Source organism: Giraffa tippelskirchi, chromosome 14, assembly GCF_054371585.1.
Source record: "Giraffa tippelskirchi isolate mGirTip1 chromosome 14, T2T-mGirTip1v1.2.pri, whole genome shotgun sequence".
NCBI lineage: Eukaryota > Metazoa > Chordata > Mammalia > Artiodactyla > Giraffidae > Giraffa > Giraffa tippelskirchi.
This window is the reverse complement of record NC_137288.1, coordinates 46,151,338-46,166,462: the sequence shown is the minus strand read 5'-3', so window position 1 is coordinate 46,166,462 and position 15,125 is coordinate 46,151,338. Positions and strand designations below refer to the sequence as shown.

The 15,125-nt window shown below is 42.2% G+C and overlaps 1 long non-coding RNA gene across 1 annotated transcript in view; it reads right to left on the bottom strand.

The window, feature by feature from the left end:
- Positions 1-719: 719 nt before the first annotated feature.
- The window catches only part of LOC145534876 (uncharacterized), a 55,082-nt gene continuing 40,676 nt past the window's right edge, over positions 720-15,125 (bottom strand). Inside the window, exon 5 of the long non-coding RNA XR_014075031.1 lies at positions 720-975. This is a non-coding gene — a long non-coding RNA (uncharacterized LOC145534876). The remainder of the gene's footprint in view (positions 976-15,125) is intronic.

Genomic DNA, 15,125 nt, shown 5'->3' with positions numbered 1-15,125 from the left:
GGGGTCGCACAGAGTCGGACACGACTGAAGCGACTTAGCAGCAGCAGCAATCATACTAGAGATATTTCAAAGTCTCCATAAGATTATATTTCTGAAGTATTTCTGAATGACATGGGGAAATTCTCATTATATGATGTTAAATAATAACAAAACTGATATTTATCGAGTGTTATGAGCCAGCCATTCTAATAGTTTTATATACATTAACTAATTTAATCCTCACAATAAATCTACAAGACCCCCAAGTGATTTATATATTCTTGAAAGTTTGAGAAGTCCTGACCATTCTCCTCATTGAAGAAAAAATGAAGACTAGAAGAGTTAACATCATTTTCACAAGATCACACTGCTGGGAGGGTGGGGGGGTGGGGGAGGAGAGACAAGAACAGAAGAGTTGGATTCAAACCCAAGACGCTTGAAACTCAGACCAGTGTTCTTTCTGTTATAACGACTGTAAAGCTTTGAACTTGATGGATCTTTCTTTTTCCTCCCTTCTCCCACCTCCAAATGGTTTTCACCCCATGGAGTACCTAAAGCTTGATAATGCAGAAACGTTGTGTCATTCCCTAAGGAAATTTAAAGTTGGCAGAGGGAGGCTTAGAAATTAAGTGCCTGAAAGCCAGTAACTGGCCCCAGAGATCTCCAAGGACTGCTGTCCAGTCCAAGATTCCATGACATTTGCACCACAGCCTTGAATGGAAACCAGAATGCTGGGATCCGACGCAGTGAGAATTTATTTCGTAGTTATCAAAGCAAACCAAAGGTTATCAGCAGGTTGGACATTTAAAGATTAAGTACAGCTGATCGCACTCAGCTCTTATGCAGGTAGCTTAACTTCAGTGGGTCTGGTCTCTCTCTGAAGGGAAAATGGAGGTGTTTATGAGCCTGTATCATAATGGGTTCCAGGTGACCCAGGCTAGGCGGCTGAGTCAGGCCCTCTCTTCTTTGATTTACATGGCAGGATCCAGGCCATCCCTAAATTGAAAAGATAGAGTAATGAGCAAATGCAGAAAAAGAAAAGAGGGGGAAAAAAAAAAGAGCTGAGGGAAAACGTGGAGTGCTTTTCCAAGTCCAAAGTGAGCTATGGCTGCCCTCTCTGCCTCAGAAGGTATGATCATAAATTACTAGCTAATGTTTAGCACTGGGCTCTGGCTCGTGATATATTACAGAAGACAAGATGCCTCCAAGCAGAAAACACTGTAATTGGGGAGCAATAACATCTGTGTCAGTCATGGGACTGCAGTTAAAGTGAACTGAGAAGTTACAGGCTGGGCTGCACACGCAAAGTAATAATATGCACATTTTTTAGCTAAAAAGATATGTCATCAAGATATGGGCCTCTTTAAATTCCTTGGTGTCATGAGAGCCTGAAGAGTATCAGTAAGACCCCCAAGTTTCTGTTTTAACATTAGCACTATGTTAGCCAACACCTCCAGGGAATTATAGTTTAGCAGGCAAAGGAGCCGAGGAAGTCAGAATCTAGGCTCCGTTTTCTGGGGCGTGGATTCTAGGTCCTTTAAGATGTTTTGCTGCCTTGAGCAACTCACCTAATCTCTCTGAGCCGCCTAACGTGGCAAGGTCAGAGGATGGAGGTAGGTCTCAAGCTCAGATCTTCTGGCTATAAATCTTGTCATCTTTCCAGTGCATCTCTGTTTGTTATGACATTGATGTCCCCACACATCAGTTACACATGGCATCCACACCACAGCCTTGAATAGAAACCAGAATGCCAGGATCCCATGCAGTGAGAATTTATTTTGTAGTAATCAAATTTATTACATATTATGAAATTACAGTTATCACATTAATTACAGAAATCTGGGGGTCCTACTGAGACTCTTCAGGCTCTCATGACACCAAGGAATTTAAAGAGGCCCATCTCTTGACCAGGGCTTTCCTGATAGCTCAGCTGGTAAAGAATCCACCTGTGATGCAGGAGACCTGGGTTCCATCCCTAGATTGGGAAGATCACCTGGAGAAGGGAACGGCTACTCACTCCAGTATTCTGGCCTGGAGAATTCCATGAACTGTATGGGGTCGCAAAGAGTCGGCCACAACTGAGTGACTTTCACTTTTCATCTCTTGATGACATATCTCTGTAGCTTAAAAATGTGCATATTATTACTTTGTATGTACACCCCAGCCCAGTAATTGCACATTGTAATTAAGTAATTACAATACCATGAGTAGATGCTTATTTATTCTGGGACCAAAATGTGTGCTTTTGTTCCTGGATAGATCAAATAAAAGAGAATTTCTTTCTTGTAACCTTCCATTTAAAATATTTTCCGGTTCCATGATAATTGCTAAAAAGTCAAACCATCCAGAAGGGTTCGGGAAGAGATGGCCAGTTGGGGGTAGTCTAGAGAAATCTAAATTGAGTTAAAAATTTTGCCTAGTTGGCCAGACTCTGAGGTCCCCTTAACTCTGATAATGGATGATCTGGAGGCTCACTACCGAGCCCAAAGTCCCCCTGTGACTTCAAAACCCTCTTTCTTCATAAGGTGGCCAGGACTGTCCCAGTTTGACACTTAAATGCCCATATCCTGAGACTGAGTCCCAGGCAAAGGAGAACCACTCTACTTCTGACCACCTTGCTCTGTCTCTCTGGCCCTTGTCCAAACCAGCACAGTGCTCTTAACTGCATCTCTCCACCCTCAGGAAAGACAATCCATGCTGTGAAAAGCCCCTGTCACCATACAGTGAATCTTGTGTCAACCTCTAGAAGGTTTCATCTTACTTTCATTCCCACCTGAATGCTCAGGTACCTGACGAATGCCTGGGCTTGTTTCTCTATCTGGCCCTCTTAGAGAAATGCCTCAAGTAGACTATCTGCTGGGATTCAGCACCCGACATTGCTTTTCAGGTCTACCAGCTCTGCTCTCCTCATCAGGCCCAGTTTACATAGTTTTGTCAATGAAAGAAAAAGTGAAAGTGTCAGTCACTCAGTCGTGTCTGACTCTTTGCGACCCCATGAACTGTAGCCCACCAGGCTCCTCTGTCCATGGATTCTCCAGGCAAGAATACTGGAGTGGGTTGTCATGCCCTCCTTCAAGGGATCTTCCTGACCCAAGGATTGAACCTAGGTCTCCTGCGTTGCAGGCAGAGTCTTTGCTGTCTGAGCCATCAGGGAAGCCCATTTATCAAGGTGGGGTGCTACTGGGTTACTTTTACCTTTGCTGCTGCCTGAAAACTGAATGCGTTAGTTGCTCAGTCATGTCCTCCTCTTTGTGACTGCATGGTCTGTAGTCCACCAGGCTCCTCTGTCCATGGCATTCTCCAGGCAAAAATACCAGAATGGGTAGCCATTCCCTTCTCCAGAGGATCTTGCCAACCTGGGGCTTGAACCCAAGTCTCCTGCATTGCAGGCAGATTCTTTACCCTTTGAGCCACCAGAGAAGCCCATTACTGCTGCCTAGTCCCAGCCAATGTGTGGTGCGATCCAGCATCAAAGCTGCAATGTGGATTTCTCACCATCAGATGAGTGTATCAGCTTGGTGTCTACACCAGAATTCTTTAAAACCTGGTTGTTGTAGACATGAGCTTTCCAAGGGCTCAAATACACCATTTTTAAAATTATTTGTTTTATTATTTGCTAACAATTGTTGCCTTTGTCCGTATTGAATATCTGCCTCATGGGATATAAAAAAATTCCTTTACTTTTTAACAACAAATAATTCTTATTATGAGAAAAAATCTTCTAGCATAAATTGACTTATTTCAAGAGCCAAGAGATTATAAAGTATGGTAGATCGGAAAGTCCAATTTTTGTTTCTCATTGGACTGAAGCTTGGTGGTTTAAACTATTCTCAGGTTACGTTTTACATTTTTTAATCAAAGGTAATGCTGTAAATGGATTGATCAATATAGAATAAATGGATCGATACTTAGCACAGAGCTCCAAACACTATGTTCAAAATAGGGATCTTTTTCTTTCACTCCCCAAAGTTAGGAACGTTCCTGACAATTCTTAATGTAATTTTTGTTTTAATTAACTTATATCTTTTCCTATACAAAAAGGACCTGAAGCAGACTTCTGGAAAGATGGAAAATGTCCTCAGGCTCTTTTTTGGAGCATCTAACAATGCTAGCCTTGTGGAGAAGTTGAAGAGAAAGACGTTAGGCTGTCCCTGATTAAGAAAGTGTTTAAAATGCTCTGAGGGACTTCCCTGGTGGTCCTGTGGCTAAGACTCCCACTCCCAACACAGGAGGCCTAGGGTTGATCCCTGGTCACAGAACTAGACCCCACGTACCACAACTAAGACCTGGGCAGCCAAATAAATAAGTAAATCCTTTTTTTGAATAAAATGCTTTGAAATTCTGATACATACAAGCATCCGCCTGCCAAAAGCACTAGAAAAATTTCCAACAATGGCAGAAACTTCTGGTTCTCTGCTCTAAATGTATTCTCCCCTTCTCCCTTTCTAACAGAATGTCAGCTTTCTTCTAGGCATTCTTTCATTTTCTCTTGCAATTAGGGATGACCAATGAGATGAAAGTGGAAGTTTATGTAAGGAACTTACTCAGCTGAGAGGAACAACTCTGGACCTCTCCCTCCTTCCTCCACACACCAAGGATGAAAGAGAGGAAATGTGAACCGGTCCAGAAGGCCAGAAAGAACCACACTAACCCCGGACCACCTCTCTCAGAACTTTTTCTAAATGATACAAATAAAGCTTTATCTTCTTTAAGCCATTATTTGGAATTGGTTACATGTAGCCAAACTCAGTCCTAACTGGGAAGCTATTTCCACCTTCTTTTTCCTCTCCACCCTCTTTCATGCCACTTTTTGTCTCCCCAGTGCTCATCATTTTAGGTTAATTTTATTCATCTACAAGGATAAATGAATGGGTAGAGTAAATCCCACACGATTATTTGTACCATTCCTACAGCTCACAAAACAGGTTTAACTAAGGAAGAAAATACAGAAATATGACTCAAAGTCCTTTAGGAAAAAAATACCTGAGGGACTCCCAAAAGACCACCAAGCAACAAAGAGACTTCCTTCTAAGGACCACCGTGAACATGTATCTGGAGAGGTTTATTTCAGCGAAGGTGTGAAATCACACAGATAGAGGAAACACCAATGAAATTCTAAAGAGAAGGGAATATGTTAGAAAATATTGAACACTGTTTCAGCTCTGCTTCTATGGCACTGTGCATTGCATTCATCATTCATTATTAATATGTGTGTGGGTGCATTCAGTTGCGTCCAACTCTTTGCTCTTCCACGGACTATAGCCCACCAGGCTCCTCTGTCCATGGAATTTTCCAGTCAAGACTACTGGAGTGGGCTGCCATTTCCTTCTCCAGGAGATCTTCCCGACCCAGAGATCGAACCCACAGCTCTTGCGTCTCCTGCATTGGCAGGTGGATTCTTTACCACTAGCACAACCTGGGAAGCCCACAATTATTAATAATAATTATAGCTAATACTTATTAAACACTTAGAATGATACTAAGCATTTTATTCATGTCCATATATATTAATACCCATGCTGACCCCATGAGGCTGATATTATTTTTTTTTCTTTTTTTAAAAATAAATTTATTTATTTTAGTTGGGTGCTAATTACTTTACAATATTGTAGTGGTTTTTGCCATACATTGACATGAATCAGCCATGGGTTTACATGTGTTCCCCATCCCATCCCTCTGGGTCATCCCATTGCCCCAGCCCTGAGCATTTGTCTCATGCATCGAACCTGGAATGGTGTTCTGTTTCACATATGATAATATACATGTTTCAATGCTATTCTCTCAGAACGTCCCACCCTCACCTTCTCCCTCAGAGTCCATAAGACTGTTCTATGCATCTGTGTCTCTTATGCTGTCTCGCATATAGGGTTATCGTTACCATCTTTCAAATTCCATATATATGCATTAGTATACTGTATTGGTGTTTTTCTTTCTGGCTTATTTAACTCTGTATAATGGGCTCCAGTTTCATCCATCTCAATAGAATTGATTCAAATGTATTCTTTTTAATGGCTGAGTAATAGTCCATTGTGTATATGTACCACAGCTTCCTTATCCATTCGTCTGTTGATTAACATCTAGGTTGCTTTCATGTCCTGGCTATTGTAAACAGTGCTGCGATGAACATTGGGGTACACGTGTCTCTTTCAATTCTGGTTTCCTCGGTGTGTATGCCCAGCAGTGGGATTTCTGGGTCGTATGGCAGTTCTATTCCCAGTTTTTTAAGGAATCTCCACACTGTTCTCCATAGTGGCTGTACTAGTTTGCATTCCCACCGACAGTGTAAGAGGGTTCCCTTTTCTCCACACCCTCTCCAGCATTTATTGCTTTTAGTCTTTTGGATAGCAGCCATTCTGATGGGCGTGAAATGGTACCTCATTGTGGTTTTGATTTGCATCTCTAATAATGAGTGATGTTGAGCATCTTTTCATGTGTTTGTTAGCCATCTGTATGTCTTCTCTGGAGAAATGTCTGTTTAGTTCTTTGGCCCATTTTTTGATTGGGTCGTTTATTTTTCTGGAATTCAGCTGCAGGAGTTGTTTGTATGTTTTTGAGATTAATATTATTAGTAACTTTATTTTCCATATAAAGAAACCAGGCTCAGAAAGGAAAAGGAACTTCTTTCAAATCAAAAAGCACATGAGATGTGCAACAGGAGTTGGAATCCAGGCCTTTGGGCTCCCAAGCCTAGATTCTGCACTCTTAATCATAATACTGTCCTGTTTCCACTCTATCTGATGATTTGACAAAGACACTTTGTTCAGTTCTTTCACGCATGCATACACACAGACATGAATACACACACCAAATATATATGCATATATACATATCTAACTCCTGAAGTAGGAAAAGAGAGTATCTAACTTCACAGACAAAAATGACTGAACACATGTTAACTGAATTGGAGCCCAATTCCCAACATCCTGCACTTAAGCTCTGCAGATGAAAGGATTCTCTGCCTGGATTCAGCTCCCTTCTGAAAACTGCTAAAAGCACAATACAAAACACCAGATTTTTATCAGGCTCGTTGTTACTCTGAGCTCTGCTTTCTGATGTCCAGAAAGCAGGGCATCCTAGGAGAGTGTTAGAAATGATGGGGGGGTGAGGGAGAAGAATTCAAGTTTAACCTCGAGTGACCTGAGCATTGCATGTTTAACTTCTCTACCAACTTGCTCTTACCATGAGAACCTTTCTGTTTTTAAGTCTCTTAAAACCATAGATGGATCTGGCAAACCCACCCACACAGGTTCACCTTGTTGTGATTTAGCTGTAGTATCCCCTGAGAACACCCACAAAATTTGGATGGCACTTAGCCTCTGCGGACCCGTGGACATGAGCCGCGACGGTATAACGTGGTGAAGAGCTCCCTCTGAAGACTGCTGAATCACAGGAAAAGCACAATCCAAGCAGGAAAAACGTGCCCTGCAGTTTTCCACAGAATTCACCTATTGCGACTGGGGTGGTTAGGTTTCTATGAATAGGGCACCCAAGGAGAATAGCTAATAACAGACTGATCCAGAATTGAGAAAGAATAGCATGGCATCTTGCCCCAGTCATGAATAGATGACATAACAAAGAGGGAGGAAAAAGAAACAAGGAACTCAGGAGTAACGGGGAGACCGGGGCACACCAGCCAGGCGTCTGGTGAGCACAGAGTGTGGGAAATTTTCCTTGCCTCTGAGACACATATTGTTGTCCAACAATGGCACGGCAGCTGACGTTGCAAAGCCTCCATTTCAGAGGAGAAACCAGCAGAGGTGTTCTGCTCCTCCTCTCCCCTTTGAGAAATCCTGGGAATTGCCAGCCAGCTTGCTGTATTGTTAAAGATGTGAAATAACAACATCCAGCAGACTCTGTGTTTATAACGGGCAGAGAATGGGATCACTAGAGTTCTCAGGGCCTCATGACAACATCATGCAGTAAAACTTGCTCGGAACCAGGACACTAGAAGAGCGCAGTGGAGCCCCAGCTCAGATACCAACTTAACAAGAGACTTTGGCGAGTAACTCCACATCTCTGACCCAAGTGTATTCACCTGCAAGGCAAGAAGGTTATATTGCCAGATCAATGCATCTTGTCATTCAACAATATTTGTTGAGCTAGAGATGCCTAAGAACTATGAACGAAAAAAAGTCATCATAAAAGAAAAGAGAGCAGTAAGGAAGTTGGTACACTAAGGTTATCAGAAGGCTGCTCTGAGAGGAGAGATTGAGCAGAAACTAGTAAGATGAGAAGGAGTCAAGTGAAGATCTGGGGGGAAAAGGTCCCTGGCAGAAGGAACAGCCATATGTAGCCATAAAACAGGACATGCTTTGCATAGATGAGGTACATCAAGGGGACCAAGAGGATGGAGTAGAGAGAACAAGAGAAAAGGTGGTTGCAGAGGACTTGGAGAGATAAGTAGGAGCCAGATGGTATAAGTTTTAGAATCTGACTTTAAGTTTAATGTGTGATACAAAATCCCTGTATGCGTGCTAAGTCACTTCAATTGTGTCTGACTCTTTGCAACCCTATGGACCATAACCCAACAGGCTCCTCTGTCCATGGGATTCTCCAGGCAAGAATATTGGAGTGGGTGGCCATTTCCTCCTCCAGGGGATCTTCCTGACTCAGGAATCAAACCCATGTCTCTTATGTCTCCTGCATTGGTTTCAGTTTCAGTTCAGTCGCTCAGTCATGTTCGACTCTTTGTGACCCCATGGACTGCAGAACACCAGGCCTCTCTGTCCATCACTAACTCCCGGAATTTACTCAAACTCATGTCCATTGGGTCGATGATACCATCCCACCATCTCATCTTCTGTCGTCCCCTTCTCCTCCCGCCTTCAATCTTTCCCAGCATCAGGGTCTTTTCCAATGAGTCAGTTCTTCTCAATCAGGTGGCCAAAGTATTGGAGTTTCAGCTTCAGTATCAGTCCTTCCAATGAATATTCAGGACTTATTTCCTTTAGGATGGACTGGTTGAATCTCCTTGCTGTCCAAGGGACTCTCAAAAGTCTTCTCCAACAACACAGTTCAAAAGCATCAATTCTTTGGTGCTCAGCTTTCTTTATAGTCCACTGCTCACATCCATACATGACTACTGGAAAAACCATAGCTTTGACTAGACAGACATTTGTTGGCAAAGTAATGTCTCTGCTTTTTAATATGCTGTCTAGGTTGGTCATAGTTTTCTTCCAATGAGCAAGCATCTTTTAATTTCGTGGCTGCAGTCACCATCTGCAGTGATTTTGGAGCCCAAGAAAATAAAGTCTGTCACTGTTTCAACTGTTTCCCCATCTATTTACCATGAAGTGATGGGACCAGATGCCATGATCTTAGTTTTCTGAATGTTGAGTTTTAAGTCAACTTTTTCACTCTCCTCTTTCACTTTCATCAAGAGCTTCTTTAGTTCTTCTTTGCTTTCTGCCATAATGGTGGTGTCATCTGCATATCTGAGGTTATTGATAGTTCTTCCCTGCATTGGTAGGTGGTTCTCCCCTGCATTGGTAGGTGGGATTTTACCACTAGAGCCACCTGGAAAGCCAAAATCCCTGGAGGGTATTTACTGAGCAGAGAGGTATCTTGAACTTTGTTAAAAGATCACTCTGGCTGATGAAAGTAGGTCAATCACTTATTCATTCAATAATAATTTACTGAGCATCACTATACACCAGGCTTTGTTGCAAGTGCAGGGGGTACATCAGTGAATTAAATAGGTCTGTGTTCTGATAGAGATTACATTCCAAGGGAAGACCACTTGAAAAATGATACTGTGGTCTACTGAAAATGGCAGTGACTTGGAAAAAGGCAGTAGTAACGGGAGAAGTAAAGACTAGTCAGGGACTTCCCTGGCAGTCCAGTGGTTAACGCTCCAAGTTTCTACTAAAGAGGGTGCAGGTTTGATTCCTGGTCAGGGAACCAAGATCCCACATATCTCATGGCCAAAAAACAAACAAACAAAAAAGGCTAATCAGATTCCATATTTGTTTTGAAGGCAGGGTCAAAATGATTTGTTGATAAATGGATGTGGGGTCTAAGAAAATAATTAATAGACAGATAACCACCCCTCTGTCTGCCTCTCTTTCCTGTTTTGTGTTGTTTTTAATCCAAGCTGACTCCTGAATGCCTCCTTCTCATCATTCTAATTTCTGCTCAAATATCGCCTCTTTGGAGAGGCCTTCTGTGACAACTTAAGCTTAAAATGCAATGTTAACTCCTTGCTCTCTTTCCTTTTACTATTGCTGTGCCATTTACTGAAATGAGGAAGGTTTGGGAGGAGTATAGTTTTATTTGGAGTCCTGATTTGGAGGTGTTAAGTTTAAGATGCCTATTTAATACCCAGGGGAAGGTACATGTTGAGCTGATTACACATATAGCTTGGAGGTCAGGGGAAAGGTTGGGAGTGAACATATGAATTTGTGATAACAAAGAAAGACAAGCATATACTTAAGAGGGCACAGTACTTTCTCGAGTATCCCAAAACTGAGAGATCAAGAAGTGGAAGAGTAGCTAGTGAGACTGACAAAGAAGGTGAGCATGATGTCCCAGAAACCAGGTGAAGAAAGCATTCCAGAAAGAGGAAAACATCAGCTGTCTCAGTTGCTTGGCAGTTGCATAAATATTGGAAAAAAATGTATTGAATTTGACAACATGGAGGCCCCTGTTGACGTTGATTGGTTTCAGTTGATTTATAAGGGATCCTGATTGAAATAGGTTAAAGAGAAAATGGGAGCTAAGGAATTAGAGATAGCTAGGTGGCACAGTGGTAAAGAATCCTGCTAATGCAGGAGACACAGATTTGATCCCTGGGTCAGGAAGATCCCCAGGAGAAGAAAATGGCAATACACTCTAGTATTCTTGCCTGGGAAATCCCATAGACAGAGGAGGCTGGAAGGCTACAGTCCATGTGGTCACAAAGAGTCAGACACGCCTGAGCACTCATGTACGCACCTGTAAATTCACAGAACTGGATCATAAAGGGGAGTAGAAAAATGGGCAGCAACTACTAATAAAAGGGAAGTGCATATGTTAGTTTTTATGGTGGAAGCTGCAATTTGAAAAACCAGCTGTAAAAAAGATTTTTTGACACAATCATGAAAATTTGAATGAAGATTGATATAAAATGATACTAAGGACTTGTTATTAATTTTACCAAGAGTGATAATGGAATTGAGATTGTGTTTTTTTTAATTCCATGTGAAGGGTATATTACTAAATAAAATAATATCTGGGGTTTGCTATAAAATATGTAAGCAATAAAAAGTCTGAGGGAGATAGATAAAACTAGATTAGCAAAATAAAATTGCAGAATTTGGGTGATGGGTATATGGAGTTCATTATACTCTTCTCTGTAGACTTCCCCAGTGGCTCAGCATAAAAAATCTGCCTGCAATGTAGGAGACACAGGTTCAATCTTTGAGTTGGAAAGATCCCCTGGAGAAGGTCATGGCAACTCACTCCAGTATTCTTGCTTGAAGAATCCCATGGGCAGAGGAGTCTGGCAGGCTATATAGTCCATGGGATCACAAAGAGTCGGACACACCTGAAGCAGCTGAGCTCATATGCACAATACTCTTCTGTCTACTTTGTGGATGGGTCAAAAGATTTTTAAAGTGAAGAAAGAGATGAGAACTAGTTATATTTTGGCAGTCTGCTACTGCCAGAATGGTCCAGGCACCTGCTAGGGTGGTGTCAGCCGCGACTGAGTGGGAAGCCAGGGCTTCCAGCACCTCCAGGGGACAGTAAGCATGCTCTATCCTCCGTGTGTCAGTGGAGAGCATACATACAGCAGTAACTAGACACCCTCTCCTTTCCAGCCAGGGTGATGTCAGCAGGATCTGGGCGAAGCCTGAGCCCATCTACCTCCAGCAATAACAGAGTGCCACCCCATTCTCAACTGTCAGCAGAGGCTGAGTGGGGAACTGGACTTCCACCCAACTGGACAGAATCAAGGTACGATGCCCTTCCCTGCCCATTGTGGAGTCAGAGGAATCTTGCTCAAAAAGAAGATTTAAATAAGATCCACAGTCTCATAACACAATACCCAAAGTGTCCCAGACACAAATGAAAGTACTTCATCATACCAAGAATCAGGGAAATCTCAGGTTGAATGAGAAAAGACAACCAATGGAGTTCAACACCAAGATGACAGAGATGTTGGAATTCTGACAAGAATTTTAAAGCATCCATTATAAAAATGCTTCAGTAAGCAATTATGAGCACAACTGAAACAAATGAAAAAAATTTAAAGTCTCAAATAGTATATACAAACACAGCAGGTTGGAAAAGGAGCTTGCAGAAAATTATTATCTTCCATGTTGTTCACATTGAAAAACTGAGTCTTCCAGAGTCAGCAGACTTGAATAAGTTCTTGGTCCACAGCTGGCGCAGTGCATCACCATCCCTGGAGTCCCAGCTGTTTAACACGTCACCTATTTCCCAAAACTCAAGCCACATTTCAACAACTTCATTGCTGAAATTGCATCACTGAATGTTTCCCCAGCCTACTCCCTGGACAGAGGGTTTAAGATTTCAGAATGTCACTACACTAAGAATGTTGTATCCAAAATACCACTAGGTCTCCAAAATTAATATCTCAGAGATTTCAAGATTTCTTCTGAAGTTTCATCCTGTTTCCTGGAGTTTTGACTTAAAAACATGTATTAATACACTCCGGAAAGGTCAGTTAGAACACACTCCGGGGAGCATCAGAAACGAATTGTGGTGGTCATGCTCTAACCATTTTAGAAAACGTTTGTATGCTTCCTATCAGCATGACATCCGTGGAAGAAAGCAGGTAGAGAAACAAGGAATAGAAAGAGCACAGCATATAAATTCTCAAAACTTGGTGTTTGTGTTGTTTTGTCTACTTTTCAGCCATGGCTCACAGTTCACAATGGATATGACATCTTAAATTCAAGGTACAAATAAGCTTATGTCTAAAATAAAGGGACGCCAAAGCCTTTGACTGTGTGAATCACAACAAACTGTGGAAAATTCTTGAAGAGATGGGGATACCAGACCACCTGACCTACTTCCTGAGAAATCTGTATGCAGGTCAAGAAGCAGCAGTTACAACTGCACATGGAACAACATACTGGTTCCAAATCACGAAAGGAGTATGTCACGGCTGTATATTGTCACTCTGCTTATTTAACTTATATGCAGAGTACATCATGAGAAATGCCAGGCTGGATGAAGCACAAGCTGGAATCAAGATTTCTGGGAGAAATATCAATAACCTCGATATGCAGATAACACCAGCCTTATGGCAGAAAGTGAAGAAGAACTAAAGAGTCTCTTGATGAAAGTGAAAAAGGAGAGTGAAAAAGTTGGCTTAAAACTCAACATTCAGAAAACTAAGATCATGGCAGCTTGTCCCGTCACTTCATGGCAAATAGATGGGGAAACGATGGAAATAGTGACAGACTTTATTTTCTTGGGCTCCAAAATCACTGCAGATGGTGACTGCAGCCAAGAAACTAAAAGACACTTACTCCTTGGAAGAAAAGTTATGACCAACCTAGGCAGCATATTAAAAAGCAGGGACATCACTGTGCCAACAAAGGTCCATCTAGTCAAGGCTATGGTTTTTCCAGTGGTCATGTATGGATGTGAGAGTTGGACTATAAAGAAAGCTGAGCACCAAAGAATTAATGCTTTTGAACTGTGGTGTTGGAGAAGACTCTTGAGAGTCCCTTGGACTGCAAGGAGATCCAACCCATCCATCCTAAAGGAAATCAGTCCTGAATATTCATTGGAAGGACTGATGTTGAAGCTGAGACTCCAATACTTTGGCCACCTGATGAGAAGAACTGGCTCACTGGAAAAGACCCTGATGCTGGGCAAGACTGAAGGCGGGAGGAGAAGGGGATGACAGAGGATGAGATGGTGGGATGGCATCACCAACTCAATGGACATGAGTTTGAGTAAGCTCTGGGAGTTGGTGATGGACAGGGAAGCCTGGCGTGCTGCAGTTCATGGGGTCACAAAGAATCGGAGACAACTGAGTGACCGAACTGAATTGAACTGAAAGTAGAGGGAAAAGGAATTAATATGTATTGAATACTTAGATACTTACTATATGCCAGACTCTATACCATACACCTTACATGTTATCTTTTTTATTCCTCAAAATAAATCCCTGAGGTAATATTATTATCACGTTATAAATGAGAAGACTGAAATTCAGATAATCAAATAACTTAATACTTCACACTGCAAAGTTATGGAATTGGATTTTGAATGCAGAACTGATGAATCCCTAAGCCACTATGCCTCTACTATATCATGTAGTTTACAAATAGGTATTAGGTTCTCAGAAGGACATTCCACCTGTGGGCAACTTCAGGCCTCTCTTCCTCTCTTCCAGTTAGGGAAGATTTTTGTTTGTTTTTTTTCCTTAAGTATCCATTTAAACCCCAATTTTAATGATTCTACCTGTAGAGAAAATGGGTTTGACTGAATATTCAGTAGGTAGACTATTCTAATGGAGAAGGCAATGGCAATCCACTCCAGTACTCTTGCCTGGAAAATCCCATGGACAGAGGAGCCTTGTAGGCTGCAGTCCATGGAGTCGCTAGGAGTCGGACACGACTGAGCGACTTCACTTTCACTTTTCACTTTCATACATCAGAGAAGGAAATGGCAACCCACTTCGGTATTCTTGCCTGAAGAATCCCAGGGACAGGGGAGCCTGGTGGGCTGCCATCTATGGGGTCGCACAGAGTCGGACACAACTGAAGCAACTTAGCAGCAGCAGCAGCAGACTATTCTAGTGTGTGTGTGTGCATATGTGTGTGCTAAGTCACTTCAGTTGTCTCCAACTCTTTGTGACCCTATGGACCACAACCTTCCAGGCTTCTCTGCCCACAGAATTTTCCAGGTGAGAATACTGAAATCAGGGTGCCATTTCCTACTTCAGGGGATCTTCCCAACTCAGGGATAGAAACCACGTCTCTTGAGTCTCCTGCATTGGCAGGTGGATTCTTTAACACTAGTGCCACTTGGGAAGCCCTGAATCTTAATCATAACAAGTTCCACTCCTGAATCTTGACAATTCAGTTCCACTATGAGTTAAATGGTCTTATGTGGAGCAGCCAACATATGGTTATGGCCGTCCCTAAGCCACTGTGTGCAACATCATTCCTATGGTAGAATGCACT